The sequence below is a fragment of the Aotus nancymaae genome, unplaced genomic scaffold (assembly GCF_030222135.1).
Source record: "Aotus nancymaae isolate 86718 unplaced genomic scaffold, 86718_ANA_hifiasm-v0.15.2.pri h1tg000022l_1, whole genome shotgun sequence".
NCBI lineage: Eukaryota > Metazoa > Chordata > Mammalia > Primates > Aotidae > Aotus > Aotus nancymaae.
The window spans coordinates 20,077,984-20,096,134 of record NW_026988435.1 but is presented as its reverse complement, the minus strand read 5'-3'; the positions used below and the strand labels follow the sequence as shown (position 1 = coordinate 20,096,134).

Here is an 18,151-nt window from a genome sequence, read left to right as displayed (position 1 = left end):
TAGAGACTCAGGAAAACAAAGTTTATTGTGCTCGTGAGTTCTCGAAGGCACAGCATTACATTCAGGGCCACGTGGGAAAGCCTCAGCATTGGTTGAGGGGCCAAAGGGGCAGGAGCTAGGAGAGAGGCCAGGCCACAGCCTTTTCTGGAGTACTGTGGTTTTAAAAGCAAAGCAGGGCAGGTAACCAAGTTTAGGATTAGCTAGTTTGCATAAGCTATAGGTAAATGCTACTGCTACTACTACTAATAAGCTATAGGTATATAATAATAATAGCTTTGAATAAGTTATAGGTATATGAGTTCCAAACTATAAGATCCCTAGTTTTTCTGGTGTCTGGTCCTGAAATGATAAAGGCAGAGGAATATTGCCTTCTAGGTGTATGGGCCAGGTAGTGGAGGTATGGCTGTGGATTGGTTAGTTTGCATGTGAAAGTGCTGAGTCCTTTGTCATCTCTAAGAATTGGCTGTCATCTCTTCCCAGCCAGAATGGAGTCAAAACCATCATAATATACATAACATAAGAAACATAAACAATGCACACATATATACTTGCTTTGAGGGTAGGATTTACTGTGGTCACGTGAGTTTGAAGTGTGTTTGAACTTAGACTCTAACCCATTTCTTCATTGAAAGCTGTTAAGTGTGATGCCATCGATATAGTTCATTTTTAGTTCTAGATTGTAGCCCATTTAAAGATACACAAATACTAGGTTGTGGTTATAGAAATTGGCTCCAACATATTCTGATATCCAGGGAAAGGAAAGATCCCTATCTTATGTGAATGAAATCATCAGATGTACTCATAGTCAGTGAACTTAGGAACATAAAGTATCCATTCAGTCTTTTGGGAAAGGCAGAGAGAGAATGTTTGAGAAAACAAGTAATCTTTATCAGAATATTCTTCCTGAGGTTTGAGTTCAAATAAATGTTGCCAAGAACATTGGAAACACATTGGAAAGTTCTGATTGGTCTCAGTAGCTTATCCTTGTCAAAGAATGTGAACCATGAATTGCCTTTTACCTAGTTACACAGATTATATATTTCATGTCTGACTCTGTATTGTTTTTATAGAAAGAAAATTAAAATACATGAAGAAGATGTGGTCACTGAAAGTTATCCATAGATGATAATAGTAATTAGTATTTTATTATGTATATGTATGCATTTATTTTTAAACTAAGCTAATCCAAAGTAAATTGGCTTAACTTATAGAAAGACATTGAGAAATTTTATTTCTCATTTACAAAGGACAAAGTGACATCATGTATTGGAGTTTATTTAGGCATATGTTAATGAAATACGAATCCATCCTTGTGTTCTTTGTGGAGTAGCGTCACTTGAAATGATTTGGATCTAATATAGATTTGAGTGAAAAAAATTTTGCCCTTCTCCGCAGGGAGAGAAGGTGAAGAAGCATAAATTTTATAATATCATTGCTTCTCTTTCATTAAATCATTTGTAAGTTGCAAAAGATTGGCTTGAGTAGTGAAAAGTGCTTGGATAGTAAATTAAATGTAAGAGATTTACCTGATTTAATGAGTGGAAACTGCTTAAATGAATCTCCTGGTGATGTAGTAAACCTGAAACAAATACTTGACATTCTGCAAATGTACTAGTGTTATAAACATTTAAAAAGTACCCTGAATTTTATTCTTTTGAGTTCCTTCCCTTTTCTCCAGCAACTTCAAGTGCCAATAATATCTAGTTTGTGTTACAATTGCATTTTACAAAGCTAATGGAAAATATTTTGTAGGGTTAACTTTGTGTGTGTGTGTGTTTTGATATACTCTGAGATTTTGGAGAATATACATTATCCCTTTAATCTGTGGTAGTTAATTTGTCTATCTATTGTACCTTTTTTCTGTTATTAATGTAGTATTATTGGATTTGAGACATGTAAAGTATGCTCCTCTAAGAAAATTAGTTCAATATATGCTTGTTTAGGTTATAAAAAAATGAAAGCAGGAAGTCTTAACATACTTGGCATCCTGTGTTTGTAATTCTTGTCCTAAAACTATAGCTTTGTAACCTGAATATTAGTTGTCAGAAACTTTATAAGACAATGGAAAAATAATGGCCTTATATTATATTTTGATTCTAAATGCTATTAGGTTATAGAATTGTTCTTTTCCTCTATTTAGGCAGGTTATTTTTAAGAAGAAAACCATAATATATGATGAACTTACTCAACTATATATTTTAATGTTGTTTATATGTTTATAAAATGAACATGTATGTGTGTATGTTTATGTATTTGTGTGATATATTTTAAGTAGAGATGTCTGCACCTGTTGATTGCATTAAACAGTTGGTGTTTCCTAATGATGGATGAAAAAGGTGCTGCCACACTGTCTAAGTGGATCATTTCTCCTTGGTACATTGCATACATTCTACATTTTTGTATTCTGTGACCTTGCAGTGAGTGACTTCAGCCCAGAATAGTTTCAAAGTCATGTAAATGAATGCAATTAAGGTATTGCCTATCATCTTACATAGTTCAGATGGAATCTTATTGGATAGAGAGGTTTATTTGCTTTATGAGAAAGGTCAAAGTAAGGTTAAATTTTATTACATAAAATGATTTGGTAATGTTTTTATTTAGCTCCTAAAAAAGTAGTGTCCTTAATAGGAAATGATAATGCTTTATATTTTCTAATCACCTGGAGGTCTCTTCAGGTTTTATTTGTTTTTGTCTGATAGTTATAAACTCTATTTTGAGGAGATGCCTTCTGTCGACTTCTAAGATTTTGGGAACATGCTGCCCTTAGTCCTGATTCTAGGTACCTTTGACTTATACACATAGGTGGCATGCCCTGTTAATGATGTAGGGTAGCTTTCGTGTTGCTGATATGTAGGCATATTTCATTTTATTGTGCATAACTTTATTGCTCTTTGAAGATAACTTTGTTTTTTACAAATCGAAGGTTTGTGGCAGTCGTGAATTGAGCAAGTCTATCAGTACCATTTTCTCAATAGCATGTTTTCACTTTGCATCTCTCTGGTCACATTTTGATAATTCTCACAATATATAAAACTTTTTCTTGTTGTTATGTATGTCATGGTGATCTGTTATCAGTGATCTTTGATATTACTATTGTGATTGTTTTGGGGTATCATGAATTGTGCCCATATCAGCCAGTGAAGTGAATTGTTCAATGTGTTCTGACTGCTTTACAGACTGGCTGTTCCCCCATCTCATCTGCCTTTCCTTGGGCTTCTCTGTTCCTTGAGACACAAGGATATTGAAATTAGGCCAATTAATAACTCCATTATGGCTTCTAAATACTCAGCAAGGAAAAGTTACAGGTCTCTTACTTTAAATCAAAAGCTAAAAACGATTAAGCTTAGTGAGGAAGGCATGTCAAAAGCCAAGCTAGTCTGAAAGCTAGGCCTCTTGTGCCAGTTCACCAAACTGTGAATGTAAAAGGAAAAGTTCTTGAAGGAAATTAAAAGTGCCACTCCAGTGAACACATGAATGATAAGAATACAAAGCAGCCTGATATATTTTGGCTGTGTCCCCACCCAAATCTCATCTTGAATTATAGTTCCCATATTCCCCATATGTCATGGGAGGGACCCAGTGGGAGGTAATTCAATCATGAGGGCAGTTACCTCCATGCTGTTCTTGTGATAGTGAGTGAGTTCTCATGAGATCTGATGGTTTTATAAGGGGCGTCCCCGCCCCCCACCCCACGCGGCACTTCTTCCTGCTATCTTGTGAAGAAGGTGCCTTGCTTTCCCCTCATCTTCTGTAATGTTTGTAAGTTTCCCAAGGTCTGCCAACAATGCAGAAGTGTGAGTCAATTAAACCTTTCTCCTTTATAAATTACCCAGTCTCAGGCCTTTCTTCATAGCAGTGTGAGAATGGATGAATAGCCTTATTGCTAATATGGAGAATATTTTAGCAGTCTGGATAGAAAATCAAAGCAACCATAACATTCCCTTAAGCCAAAACCAAATGCAGAGCAGGGCCCTCACTCTCTTTAAGTCCACAAAGGCCAAGAGAGATGAAGAAACTATAGAAGAAAAGTTAGAAGCTAGCAGCAGTTTGTTCATGAAGTTTAACGAGAGAAGCTCCCTGTATAACCTAAAAGTGCAAAGTGAAGCTAATGCTGATATAGAAGCTACAGCAAGTTTTCAGAAGATCTAGGTAAGATCATTAATGAAGATGGCTACACTAAACAGCAGATTATCAGTGTAAACGAAACAGCCTTCTGTTGGATGAAAATGCTATCTAGGACTTTTACAGCTGGGGAGGAGAAACCAATGCCTGGCCTTAAAACCTCAAAGAACAAACTGTCTTTCTTGTTAGGGGTTAATATAGCTGGTGACTTGTGGAAACCAGTGTTTATTGGCCATTCCAAAAAATCCTAAGCCCTTTAAGATTTATACTAAATTTCCTCTGCCTATGCTATATAAATGGAAGAAAAAGCCTGGATGACAGAACATCTGTTTACAGCATGGTTTGCTGAATGTTTTAAGCCTCCTCTTGAGACCAACTGCTCAAAAAAAAAGGTTCCTGACAAAATATTACTGCTGATTGACCACCTACCTTGTCACTCAAGAGCTCTGATGGAGATGTACAAGAAAGTTAATGTTGTATTAGTCATGGCTGCTAATACAACATCCATTCTGTAGTCTGTGGATTGAAGAGTAATTTCAATTTTCAAGCCTTAGTATTGAAGAAATACATCTTGTCAAGCTATAGCTGCTATAGATAGTGATTCCTCTGATGGATCTGGGCAAAGGCAATTGTAAACTTTCTGAAAAGGATTCACCATTCTAGATGCCATTGAGAACATTTGTGATTAATGGGAGGAGGTCAAAATATTAACATCAATAGGAGTTTGAAATAAGTTTCTTCCACCCCTTATGGATGACTTTGTCAGGTTCAAGACATCAATGTAGGAAGTAACTGCAGATGTTGTGGCAATTGCAATAAAACCAGAATTAGAAGTGGAGCCTGAAGATGTGACTGAAGTGGTACAATCTCATGAGAAAACATGAATGGATGAGGAGTTCCTTCTTATAGATGACCAAAGAAAATGGTTACTTGAGATGGAATCTACTGATGAAGATACGGTGAACATTGTTGAAATAACAACAAAGGATTTAGAGTATCATGTAAACTTAATTGATAAAGCAGTGGCAGTGTTTGAGCGTGGCATGGAATCCTGTGGCATCCACAAAATTACCTTCAACTCCATCATGAAGTGTGATGTGGACATCCGCAAAGACCTGTACACCAACACAGTGCTGTCTGGTGGTACCACCACGTACCCTGGCATCTCCAACAGGATGTAGGAAATCACTGCCCTGGCACCCAGCATGATGAAGCTTAAGATCATTGCTCCTCCCGAGCGCTAGTACTCCATGTGGATCAGCGGCTCTATCCTGGCCTCACTGTCCACCTTCCAGCAGATCTGGATCAGCAAGCAGGAGTATGACAACTTTTCTGAGTAAGTTAGGTTTTGTCAAGAAAGGGTGTAACACAACTAAGTCACAGTCCACCTAGAAGCATTTGTGGTGGACGATGGAGGGTGGACGATCACAGTGGACAATGGAGGGTCCACTGCAAATGCTTCTAGGTGGACTGTGACTTAGTTGTGTTACACCCTTTCTTGACAAAACCTAACTTGCTCAGAAAACAAGATGAGATTGTCATGGCTTTGTTTTTTTGTTTTGTTTTGTTTTGTTTTTTATTGGCTTGACTTAGGATTTAAAAACTGGAATGGTGAAGGTGACAGCAGTCAGTTAGAGCTAGCATCCCCCAAAGTTCTACAATGTGGCCGAGGACGTTGATTGTGCATTGTTCTTTTTTTTAATAGTCATTTCAAATATCGTGAAATGCATTGTTACAGGAAGTCCCTTTCCCTCCCAGGAGCCACCCCACTTCTCTCTAAGGAGAATGGCCCAGTCCTCTCCTGAGTCCACACAGTGGAGATAATAGCATTGCTTTCGTGTAAATTATGTAATGCAATTTTTTTTTAATCTTCACCTTAATACTTTTTAATTTTGTTTTATTATGCAAGATTAGCCTTTGTGGCTACCCCTTTTTTGTTCCCTAACTTGAGATGTAAGAAGGCTTTTGGTCTTCCTCGGAGTGGGTGGGGCAGCCAGGGCTTACCTGTGGACTGACTTGAGACCAGTTGAATAAAAGTGCACACATTAAAAAAAAAAAAGAAGAAATCATTACAGACACCCCAACCTTCAGCAACTATAAGCCTGATCAATCAGCAGCCATCAACATGGAGGCAAGGTGTCTACCACTGAAGATTAGAACTCTCTGAAGACTCACATGATTGTTAGCATTTTTAGTAATAAAGTATTTTTATATTAAGGTATGTATGTTGTTTAGACATAATGCTGTGGCACACTTAATAGAGTATAGTACAATGTAAACATAACTTTTATATGCACTGGCAAACAAAAAAAATTGTGTGTCTTGCTTTATTGTGATATTCACTTTGTTGTAGTGATCTGGAGTAGAACCCAGGATATCTCTGAGATGTACCTTTATGTGCTTAGAGGACTTACGTTAGTGCCTGAGTACCATGCTGGTTGGTATAGGATGTCAGACAGCCACACTAGAGTCCCAGCCCATCTGGGTAGAAGGGACACCACCACCCAGCCAGGCTGAATCTCTGGGGCAGGGGATTAGGAGAGCATTGAAATAGATACTGGAGGAGTCTTACTGATGAAGAACTGACAGTGAATGAATGGATGAGAGAGTGCGTGTGTGTGTGTAGTAACTAAAGGGATGTATTTTTCATTGTAGTTGGTCCATATAAAACTACCATCTTCTCTTTCATGGTATTATTTTTACTTAAGCCTGGCATATTAATTGATTAAGGCTCTATGATTCATTGATTTCATTTATCAGACATTTATGGAGTATCAGCTGTATGCCCTGCACCATGCTGAGTATTGGGGGCTCACAGACTCAGGGAGAATAACCATAAGCAAGATATAGACTAAGTGACCTACAGGTATAGTGGTGAAGAGCCTGCTCAGTTAGGATGTTGGGGAAGTATTACGCTAAGAAATTTGTTACCTTTGTGTGGTTTTAAGGAGACTGAAGGGTCCCTGGTGAAATGAAATGAAAATGAAAAATAGCTACTTCATTTTTGGAGGTTAGAATTCTGGTTTACAGATTTATTTTTAGTCAAAGCTATAATCTTTGAGAATTGATTATAGTTTATAGACTAGGAATTGAGAATTCTAGAAGTGTAAATCAGATATAAGTGTCGTGGCTGATACAAATTGAATGCTTCTATGGTAGTATCAGGGAGTTTGCATGATACCTTCGTTATCACCAGCTAGCTTCACTGTCCATTGACCTATTGATCAAAATAATGTTTCCTCAGCCACCACAATATTAAATTGTTTGCTATATCTCTTACTGGCCAAAAACTTTGATCCACTCTTTTGTTCCTGAAAGTATGAACTTTTCCACATCAGTGTCGTTCTGTATCTAGTATGGTTCTAATTCTCAGTTTAACATTTTCTGTTCCTAGCGATACAGAAAAGAAACAAGGTGTTTCAAACTCCTCAATGACTGTTAAATAATTCTAATACTTTTTTCTCCCAGAATCCTTGACTGAAATTCCTCTCTATCCTTGATCTTAACTTTTCACATCATTGACAATAGGGACAGTATTTACAGGAGTATAAAAACAGATAGGTAGTATATTTTGGTAAATAATTCCGTAATGAAGTTGTTTCATTATATCTGGTCAACCACTTTGCCCAAAGAAAGCATGTATCATGAAGTATATGAATACTTTTTTTTTTTACCTTGTAGTATATCTTTTTTGTTAATTTTTGAGATGATTTAATTAATAGTTAAAATTCCATTATAAAACAACTCTTTGAGATAAGGTGCACTTGAAGTAACACTTATTTCTCTTAATTTTCAGGAAGTGTTTGGATTGTGAGCTATTTCAGAACTCTGTTCTCAGGACTCATTATTTTAACATTTGGGAGAAACACAGCCAGAGGTATTGTCTTTTGTCTCATTGCTCCATTTTTTTAAGTGTTATCAAGCCTTTCCGATTGTAAAAAAGTAAGACTGTTATGCCACATTTTGTTGTTTATGTTTTCTTTAACTTTTAGATATTGATAAACTAGTTTGCCATTTGTCACAAAGAAGATGTTTACATTTCAGTTTTGGTAGATCAGAATTTTGTGTAAGTGAATAAAAAGTCTGGTTTAAAGAACAACAGTTTTACCTATTGTAAACACCAAGGTATTTACATTTTACTTTACTAATATAGAACTATTTTAAAGAATGTATTGATTTGAAAATGAGATACATAAAATTCCTGTTTATCTAAGATAGTGTGAAGTATACATGAAATATTCAGGCAATCTTAAAATTCTTCCTGCCTGTGACAGCTCTACCTTCTAATGTAGAGGTCAGCTGCCATCTGCATTTGCATCAGTCTGTCATAAGGTTCCATGGACAGATTCAGTGAGGCCACCTGGTTCTACCTCCGAACAACCATTTGCTAAGTTCCCCCTTTGCATTATCATTTGTAGATAGATTGGTATAGCATAATAATTTATCTGCTTGTAGACCCAGAGTGTCAGGCCATGTGACATATTTCTAGGAAGGCAGATTATGTTAAAATCATCTATCGAGAAACTTACTCACTTTGTGCTTTGTCTGCTGTATCTTATGTTAGTCCATTTGAGCTGCTGTAACAAATAACCATAGATGGGAGGCTTATAAACCACAGAGGTTTATTTCTCACAGTTCTGGAGGCTGGGAAGTCTAAGACCAAGGTGCCAGCATATTTAGTGCCTAGTAAAGGCCTGTTCCTCATAGATGGCTGACTTCTGGAGGTGGCCAGAAAACTCTTGGGACCTCTTTTATAAGGGTACTAATCCTATTCATGAGGGCATTGCCCTCATGATCTAATCACTTCCCAAAGGCCCCACCTCCCAATTACCCTCACATCGCAAACATGGTTTCAATTTATGAATTTTGGGGAGGCACAACATTCAGAACATAGCATCCCTCATAGACCCCTTATGGATATACGAACCAGTTTGACTGTCAGTGGTGAACATAGCCTTCTTGATCTATATCCAAGGCATCCTTCTTAATGTTCAACTTTATACCTTCTTTGTATCTTGTGTTTTCCTTCTCAAACTTTTGCCAACTGTCTTGCTTGGAATAGAAACAGATGAAGGAAGGATGCAATACGTTTAATAAAATAATGTATTTGTTAAGGTAGTAATGAATTGGCCATCTTCTTCTACTATAATATATATTTAACTTTGTGAGCTGCATATTCATGATTTATATTCATATGAAATCACACAAAAGTCAGTTTTTACATATTTTCTTAATCACTGTCAAGCAGTGTGAATTTCTATGTTGGTTTAATATAGTCTTTTAATAAGTCTCCCCAGCACACTGCATTGAACTTTAAAATGGAAACTTTGTATTTAGGATTATTCTTTATTGGCAAACCAGCATATTCTTCCTCTTCTTGTCAGTTTTGGGGGAAAGACAAAAGCAAATAAGAAATTTAAATAAGCAAATTAGGTCTGTGAAACAACTTGTAAATGAACCCGAAATATTAGTTTAATTTGATATATACTTTACAGTAAAATATATGATCAGAAACTCTGGATTTTATGGAATTTAGAGTTACCTTTTCAAATTAAACATAAGAATGAACTATGATAAACATTTCATATGGCTGGGCGCAGTGGCTCAAGCCTATAATCCCAGCAGTTTGGGAGGCTGAGGCGGGTGGATCACGAGGTCAAGAGATCGACACCATCCTGGTCAACAAGGTGAAACCCCGTCTCTACTAAAAATATAAAAATTAGCTGGGCATAGTGGCGTGTGCCCGTAGTCCCAGCTACTCGGGAGGCTGAGGCAGGAGAATTGCTTGAACTCAGGAGGTGGAGGTTGCGGTGAGCCCAGATCATGCCATTGCACTCCAACCTGGGTAACAACAGCGAAATTCCGTCTCAAAAAAAAAAAAAAAAAAATTTCATATAAACATTCACACTTAGCTGTAACGATGAAAGATGTAATTTTAATGTTAATATGAATTATCAATTCATCAAAGTTTATTGTTTATTATATCTCAAAATTAAGGGTATGTTTGAATAAAGTTATAGTTATTCTTTCTTATTAAAAAGAAACTGCACAGAAATTGAAAGTTTAGCTGAAGGATTAAATCAACAAATTCTCATGTATATTCAAGATAGGAATTAGTTTTAAGTAATTATTTTGAAAAGAAATCATGCGTAAGGTCTTTTTAAGAAAAAGTTTCTTACTTTTATAAAAAGCCTACTGAGGTATAACTTCATGTAATCAAATAGACAGCCTTATTTGCTAGCTTGATTTTTTTTTTATGTAAGTATACTCTGAGTAACTAGCACCCTACTTCAGAAGGCTTACTGTATTTGTGTATTTTCTAGTCAACACTACCCTTATCCACCTGAAACTAGTCTTTGGCATCTTTTACTATAGATTAGTTTTGCCTGCTTTAAACTATATAAAGTTGGAACCATATCATATGAACTCTTTTGTGTCTGATCTTTTTGGTAACGTTATGTCTGTAAGAGTTGTCCATGTTGTGCATGTTATTTGTTTGTTCCCTTTAAATTATCTTTATTCTATTCTATAATTATACCACCGTTTATCCATTCTACTATAAACTGACATTTAGTTTTCTTTCCAGTTTGTGGCTACAAATAAGGCTGCTGTGAAAGTTTTGTATCTTTTGGTAGAAATAAGGATTCATTTCTCATGAGTACAGTATAAGCACGGGAGTGGAACTGCAGAGTGGTGGCATGTGCATGTGCTTAACTTTAGAGTAATATGCACTTAAAGTACTTTTAAGGATATTTAAGAAATGTCAATCAGTGTATCTTTTGCTGATTGTAGATTCTATAACTAGATAGACTTATTGTTCTTTGACTTAATGTAAACTCCAAAGTTATTTCTAAGGAGTTATTTAAATTTTTCCATCTATTAAAAAATAAGTTACCTACTTTCTGAGTCCATTATAATATGTATTTGGCTTACAAAACCTGGGTTTGTTCTAACCCTGCTGAAGGAAAATAGGACACAAAACCCTCCTCTAGGTACTTACGGTTGTATGATTCAAATATTGAAAGTGGCTTCTGAAGCAAATCAAACATAACACATATTGAAGGGTTTTTTATTAGTTGAATATTTGGACACCTCTTTGAGTATTTAAAGGCATAGATACTTTTGAGTTACAAAACACTTATTTCAGCATTCTTGATAAGTGTTTCTTGTGACCTTTGTGTTTTTATTACTCTGGCGATTAAATTGAAATTATTCATTCTAGCATTTAGGTATTTGAGAAATGTTGTATTAATCTTTTTCTAGGTCTTTTCTATGGAGCAGTTCTGTTCACTAGAAGTATAATGTGAACTATATTATGTAACTTTAAATTTTAAATGTTAAAGTTTCTAGTAGCTATGGTTAAAAGTAACTGGTCAAATTAAGAATATATTTGATTTAACCCAGTATCTGCAAAATGTTATCCTTTTAATGAATAATCAGTGTAAAATTATGAGATATTTTACATTCAAACAGAATGTAAGTGTATACTGAATTTTTGTAATCTGGGGTGTGTTTTACTCACAGCTCTCTGAATTCTGACTAGTCATCTTTCAAGTGCACGGCAGCCACATGTGTCTAGAGGTTGCTATATTAGACAGCACAGCTATAGAGTTACATTTTAGGTGTTTAAAAGACAGTGCTTTAGTCAAGTTCAAGTCTAGTTAAAATTATTCTTAAAAATCCAATAGGAAGATGCCATGTCAAATGCTGAAGTACTATCTTGAAGTAAGTTTCAAACAGCCTTTTTTCCTTCTATTTTGGAATAAATAGTATTTTCTTTGGTTGAACGTCAGATAAAACAATTAGCCAGTGTTTAGGAGGCATGTTGAATGACAGATATGTATCTTTAAACTATAAAATCAAAATCTGTAACAGCAGATTCATATCTTCCATCTTTCTCCAGGTTATATTATAATAGGTAGAATTTTACGTTTAGGGGAAATGCATTTTTCTTTTTTTTTAAAGCATGGCTGGTTTAATAGAATGTGATAAATTGCTATATGATATAACGCCACTATATTTAATAAAATAGGGCAGTTTACAAATAGTTTGTATGTGTACATATAGATGTACCTATGACTTTTCATTATTTAGAATAGTTAAAAGTTACCTAAATTTTGAGGGTTGCTGTTTCTTCATGTTTATTTTTGCCAAATGTGAAAAATCAAGACTATAAACTGTCTCACATGAATGTGGGTTTGTTTTTGCCACCAAATTGGTTTTTAAAGCTTCTTGGTGTTCAAAATTGGGAATGTGAATAAGGGACTATTGACCTGTGAAAACAGTCAATATGGAGACTTAATTGTGGAGGGAATAGCCCTTTGAGCAATAGATAGAATCATACTACACCGCTTGTTTTGGGTCACAGATCTGGGGTATCATAGTTGTTTTATAGCCCTACCCCCAACACATTTTTGATAATACTACCTCCACACTCTTAAATGAAATTGCTGTTCTTTTTGACACTCAATTCTTATTGGCTATTAAGAAAATAAAATTATTCCTGTGCTTTAAAGTCTTCACCTTACCTCGTGTAAAACTAAAGTCCTTGCATTAGCTGAAAAGTCATCTTCTCAGTGAAACCCACCCTGGTGACCACAGAATTCAAACTGGAAGCCTCCTCTTTTTCCTCTCTCCTTTATGCTGTTGTCTTTTTCCACAACACTGAACACTTTTAAAAATACAATGAAATTGATGTTTTTTTTTAATTGTAGTTTATTGTTTAATCTTTATAAAACTGAAACTCGCTGAGGGCAAGAATTTCTGTTGTGTTCATTACTGATAAATCTGAAGAAGCAGCTGGGCGCGGTGACTCATGCCTATAATCCCAGCACTTTGGGAGGGGAGGCCAAGGTGGGTGGATCACGAGGTCAAGAGATCGAGACCATCCTGGTCAACGTGGTGAAACCTTGTCCCTAGTAAAAATACAAAAATTAGCTGGGCATGGTGGCGCGTGCCTGTAGTCCCAGCTGCTTGGGAGGCTGAGGCAGGAGAATTGCTTGAAGCCAGGAGTCGGAGGTTGCGGTGAGCCGAGATCGCGCCATTGCACTCCAGCCTGAGTAACAAGAGTGAAACTCTGTCTCAAAAAAAAAAAAGTCTGAAAAAGCTAGTCTAAGGCTGGGCATCTAGAAGGAGGACATAACTGTTTATAGACAAATTATTTATTGAATGCATGGAGAAAATACACATTTTCTTTTCATTTCTGAAAATTTGCCTTCATAGGTTTTCCGGGGCAGGGAATATTTAAATTAAATGAAAACAGAAATTGTAAGTTTTAAGCATAATAATACATTTGGATAATTTGAATAATTTGAAAGTAGTTTTTTCATCTAACTGACATACACATCCCTTCGAAAGGTAATATGTAAATATGAAGCTTTCAGTTTATTATTATGGTCAGACAATTTTTCTTATGTGTATAAATATGTATATTTTTCCATTTGGATAATAAAATTATGTTGGCAATCAGTTTGAGAAATATATTAATAAAAGATTTCTTCTGTTTCTGTAAAATATAGGCGACATGTATTATATTTTGGTATCTTAAAATTAGTATAGATCAGACAGAACTCAAAAGATTTTGGAAAGTAATTTTGCATAGAGAAGTATAGATTGGCTTTCATTTTATACAAGTGGTTATCTAATTGTAGTTCTTTAAGTTTTATTTTTAGGTCAACTACAATAAATGTTTTTAAAATGTTATAAAATTTAATTAAAGACATATTAAGTTATGGTATATAGTACCCTAGAATACATTCAAAGAGGATGTTAAAATACTTATTACATTGTAGGATAAATATGAGATGATAAATGTGATCAAAGTCTTTCCTAAAACTATTAGAAAGTTGTTGGTTTTATATTATACCTTTACATACTTAACATTTGATTGCAGTCAGCCATAATTATGACTATGTTAATAATCATTTTCACTGGAACAGGAGGAATTATGAGTTTGGTTCCTTTGTCTTTCCACTCATTTTCCAAACTCAGGCTTTATTACTTTCTGATTATTAGATAGTTACCGCAGTAACTTTCTATTTGGTCTTTTGCCTTTTAGTTTTTATTACCCAATACATTCTACACAGCAAAGTAAAACTTTCTGAAGAAAGTATTGTTACCCTGAACAAAGACCTTTGCTCCCAAGATAAGACAAGTCCTATTTCTACCTGGTTCCTGCATATCCCAGGATCAAATATTTGGTTTTCCCCTTCCTTAAACATGTTAATTGCACATTTCTTATTCTGCCACATTATTTTTGCTGTCTTCAGCTCAGGTGTCTTTTGATCCCCACTAGTTTTTTTTTCCCAAAAGGCCGTCCATCCTGTGATTTGTATGACCGCTCGGACAGAAGGGAGCGTGTGCTCCCATCTACTCTCCTATAATAGTTGATGAGTGCCATTCACACCACCTTGTTTTTCATAGTGTTTTATTCATCTCTTCAGCAAAATTGTAAACTTCTAAATGGAGGGGACTGTATCTTTTATAAATTTGTGATTTACAAAGCACTTAACTTGATGTCTCACACATATAGGGTGATAAATCAAAGTGCTGATGAAACAGAACTCCAGAGTATATCCTGATACAGTTTTAAAGCTTTAGAAATGATCAAGCATAAAAATTCATCTTTATTATATAATGCATGTTACTTGCATTTGTGCAACAGTTTTTTCATGTGCTTTGTATGAAGATGAAATGATAGCGTGTGTTAGAAATTTACAGGTTGCCAAGTGTGATATGAGTATTTATGACAGCACCCAGACTTTATTGTGTTGAATATGTACATTTCTTTGACTTAACTTAGTGTGATATATAGAATGCTCTTTTAATGTTCCTTAGCTGCATAAGCAAAAATCTATTAATGTTAGCTAAATGCAATTTGCTTATAATGTTGCTTATTATTTTGCTTATTATTTCCTTAGAGCTTACTATAGACTTAGTATAGTAAGTCTCTTTGCTGTTTGTCAAGATAGAAAATAAATATGCATTTGGTGAAAGTAATATTTAGAAACAATTTCAAAGATAAAAGTTTTGTTAACTTCCCAAATTTTTTTTTTTTTTTTTTTTTTTGAGACGGAGTTTCACTCTTGTTACCCAGGCTGGAGTGCAATGGCACGATCTCGGCTCACTGCAACCTCTGTCTCCTGGGTTCAAGCAATTCTTCTGCCTCGGCCTCCCGAGTAGCTGGGACTACAGGCACGCGCCACCATGCCCAGCTAATTTTTGTATTTTTAGTAGAAACAGGGTTTCACCATGTTGACCAGGATGGTCTCGATCTCTTGACCTTGTGATCCAAAGTGCTGGGATTATAGTCGTGAGCCACTGCACCCGGCCAACTTCCCAAAATTTATCCTTAGTTTTTCATATTTAATTCACATTGGGACAAAATATATTTTTAAAAAAGAATCATTTTACAGATTTCTCTAAATTTCTTAAAGGTGACCCCAACCTTTTCAAGTGTATTTCTTAGGAGTTTTTTTTTTTTTTTTTTGAGATGGAGTCTCACTCTGTTGCCCGGCAATCTCTGCTCACTGCAACTTCCGCCTCCTCGGTTCAAGCAATTCTCCTACGTTAGCCTTCAGAGTAGATGGGATTACAGGTGCACACCATCATGCCCGGCTAATTTTTTGTATTTTTAGTAGAGACAGGGTTTCGCCATGTTGGCTAGGCTGGTCTCAAACTCCTGACCTCATGATCCACCCACCTCGGCCTCCCAAAGTGCTGGGATTGAAGGCATGAGCCACCACACCCAGCCTTCTTAGGAGTATTTAAAAAATACTCCTAAATAGCCTGCCTGGCTAGTGAAGATTCTAAATGGGACTGAATTTGGGATGGTGAAAAGTTTTTTATTTGGTTAGGGAATAGTTCTGGTGCTAAGAACAGTATCTAGGAATGAGATAAGTTTCTGACTTTCAGAGATAGCCCCACCTCCAAAAAACCTCCAAAATCTGAAGATCTTGTATAGCTGGGTGTTGGGTGTAAATTAGTTCACAGAAAGAAATGGTAAAAGTTTAAGGGTGGAAATTAGTTTCTTAGAATCAGCAGCATAAACAAAGGTGAATTCTGTCATCACACATAGACCCTGAACATATGGACTGACTATGGTATTTAAATGCTGAGATGTTGGTGACACGGAGTAATAGCAGAAACTGAATTTGGGAGGAAGAAATAATGATTATAGTTTCTAAATCTTCCTTACTATGACAAAATATGATGTGCAATTTGGATATGCTTTTGGCAACTAAATAGGTTTGGGAAGTTAACTTTATTTGCCACCCAAATAATGTGGGCAGTATACACAGCCCTTACTTTATCATCTAGGGCATAATGTCTAGAAAATATTCAGCCTTTTTTTCCAGTATTGGTTCAAAAAATATTGATCCTTAGGTTTTATTTATATCACAGACAAAAATACTGAAAGACAGGCTGTTTATTCTCATAGAAATGGATATTACCTCGCAAGGAATGTAAATAAAGTAACTTTTATAAGTGTTTTAAAACCATGGGCATGCAGTTTGTATTAATAGTGATACTCCTCTACCGAGTTACGGCTAATTTGCCATTTTCACGGTAATTTCAGAAAATAAGAAATGGTTAACATTTTTATATTTTTAAATACTCCCATGAATTTCTATTAAGGATGAAAAGCGTGATTACAGTATTTGTTAGAAAGTCATATACAATTTAAACTTAGTCTGATGATCACAGAATGCTATTTTCTTAGCTTTTAAACCTTTTATTAGTGTAACCTCTCTTCATCTTGGTTACTTTAATGTAAAATGAGAATTATAATGCAGACTTGATTTTTACAGCAACGTTGTATAAAATGAATAAATGTGAACTATTTAAAACTGGCTCAGGCATTTAGACTTGTTTCTCATAGGCTTATCACATGAACACTACTTATTACCTTGTAAACTTGTATTTTAAAAGAAAACATTGATTTGAGATAGAAGGATTCCTGTTTTCTCTTGAGAAAAGGCAGAGGTAATTGTTTGTCATTTAAAAAAAATTTTTTAAACCAAAGGGGATATTACTTTTTTAACTCTTGCATAGGCATTAAGAGCAGCTACTATCACAGCCACAGTTAAATACAATAGTGTGGAAAATGCTGGCTTTAGAATTCTAAGATTTATATTTGAGCCCTGCGTATTCACATATACTCTTAGCAAATCATTTAATCTGAGCTTCGGTTTTTTGATCTGTAAAATGAGGATATATCCTACATCACAAGGATATAATGCAGAATAAATGAGGAAATACATAACGTACATTGATATCCGTGTAATGCCATAGAAAGATAATGTGTTATTTACAATATTGTTAGTTGTAATATATTTTTCAAAAGAAAGAATTTAGGTTTTTGAATGATCACTGTTTTACTTAATAGCGCATCCTTCTGAATTAGAACCTTTTCTTCCATACATTTTTATTTTTATTTTCATTTACTTTTAAGAGTTTCACAAACCTCAGTTCATGCTTTGGATTCCTTTCAAGTTTGAACCACTCAACATCTGCCACCTACTGACCTAGTTCTTTCTGCTTCCTCCAGCCCGCCTCTCCTCATACACACGTGCTTATTATGTTTGTTGGATGATTAACCTGTCTTTCATTTCAGTTTTGCAAATATCTAGATCAATACAGGGTTAGGAAAAACAGATTTTTGAATTTGTTTGAACTATAAAGCAAGGTGGTACATAGGAGTCAATGAATAATATTCATTTCCCCCCACCCCAGGAAAAGCAATTTTCAGGGGAAACAATTAGTAAACTCCCGCATGGACTCGCTTTTCCTTTCATAGTATGGCTGTGATAGGTTTAAAAGTGATTTTTGCCTACATATTCAGGTTAAAAAAAGTTTTCAGTATAAAGCATGAGTTTGGAAGTGACTCACCACATATGGAAGTACTTCAAAATGCATGCCCTTAACTACTATTTGAATTTTTATAGGTTTGTAGTTTTGCTGACTGCAAGAAAATAAAAGGCCCAGTGCCAGTACTTACTGGGTCAGGATTTATTTTAAAGTACCAACA

At 35.4% G+C, this 18,151-nt stretch overlaps 1 protein-coding gene across 1 annotated transcript in view; it reads left to right on the top strand.

The window, feature by feature from the left end:
* The window catches only part of NRIP1 (nuclear receptor interacting protein 1), a 104,148-nt gene that overhangs the window by 13,463 nt on the left and 72,534 nt on the right, over positions 1-18,151 (top strand). The window contains exon 2 of the mRNA XM_064380044.1: positions 7,919-7,999. The gene's annotated coding sequence lies outside the window, so the exon portion shown is untranslated. The remainder of the gene's footprint in view (positions 1-7,918; positions 8,000-18,151) is intronic.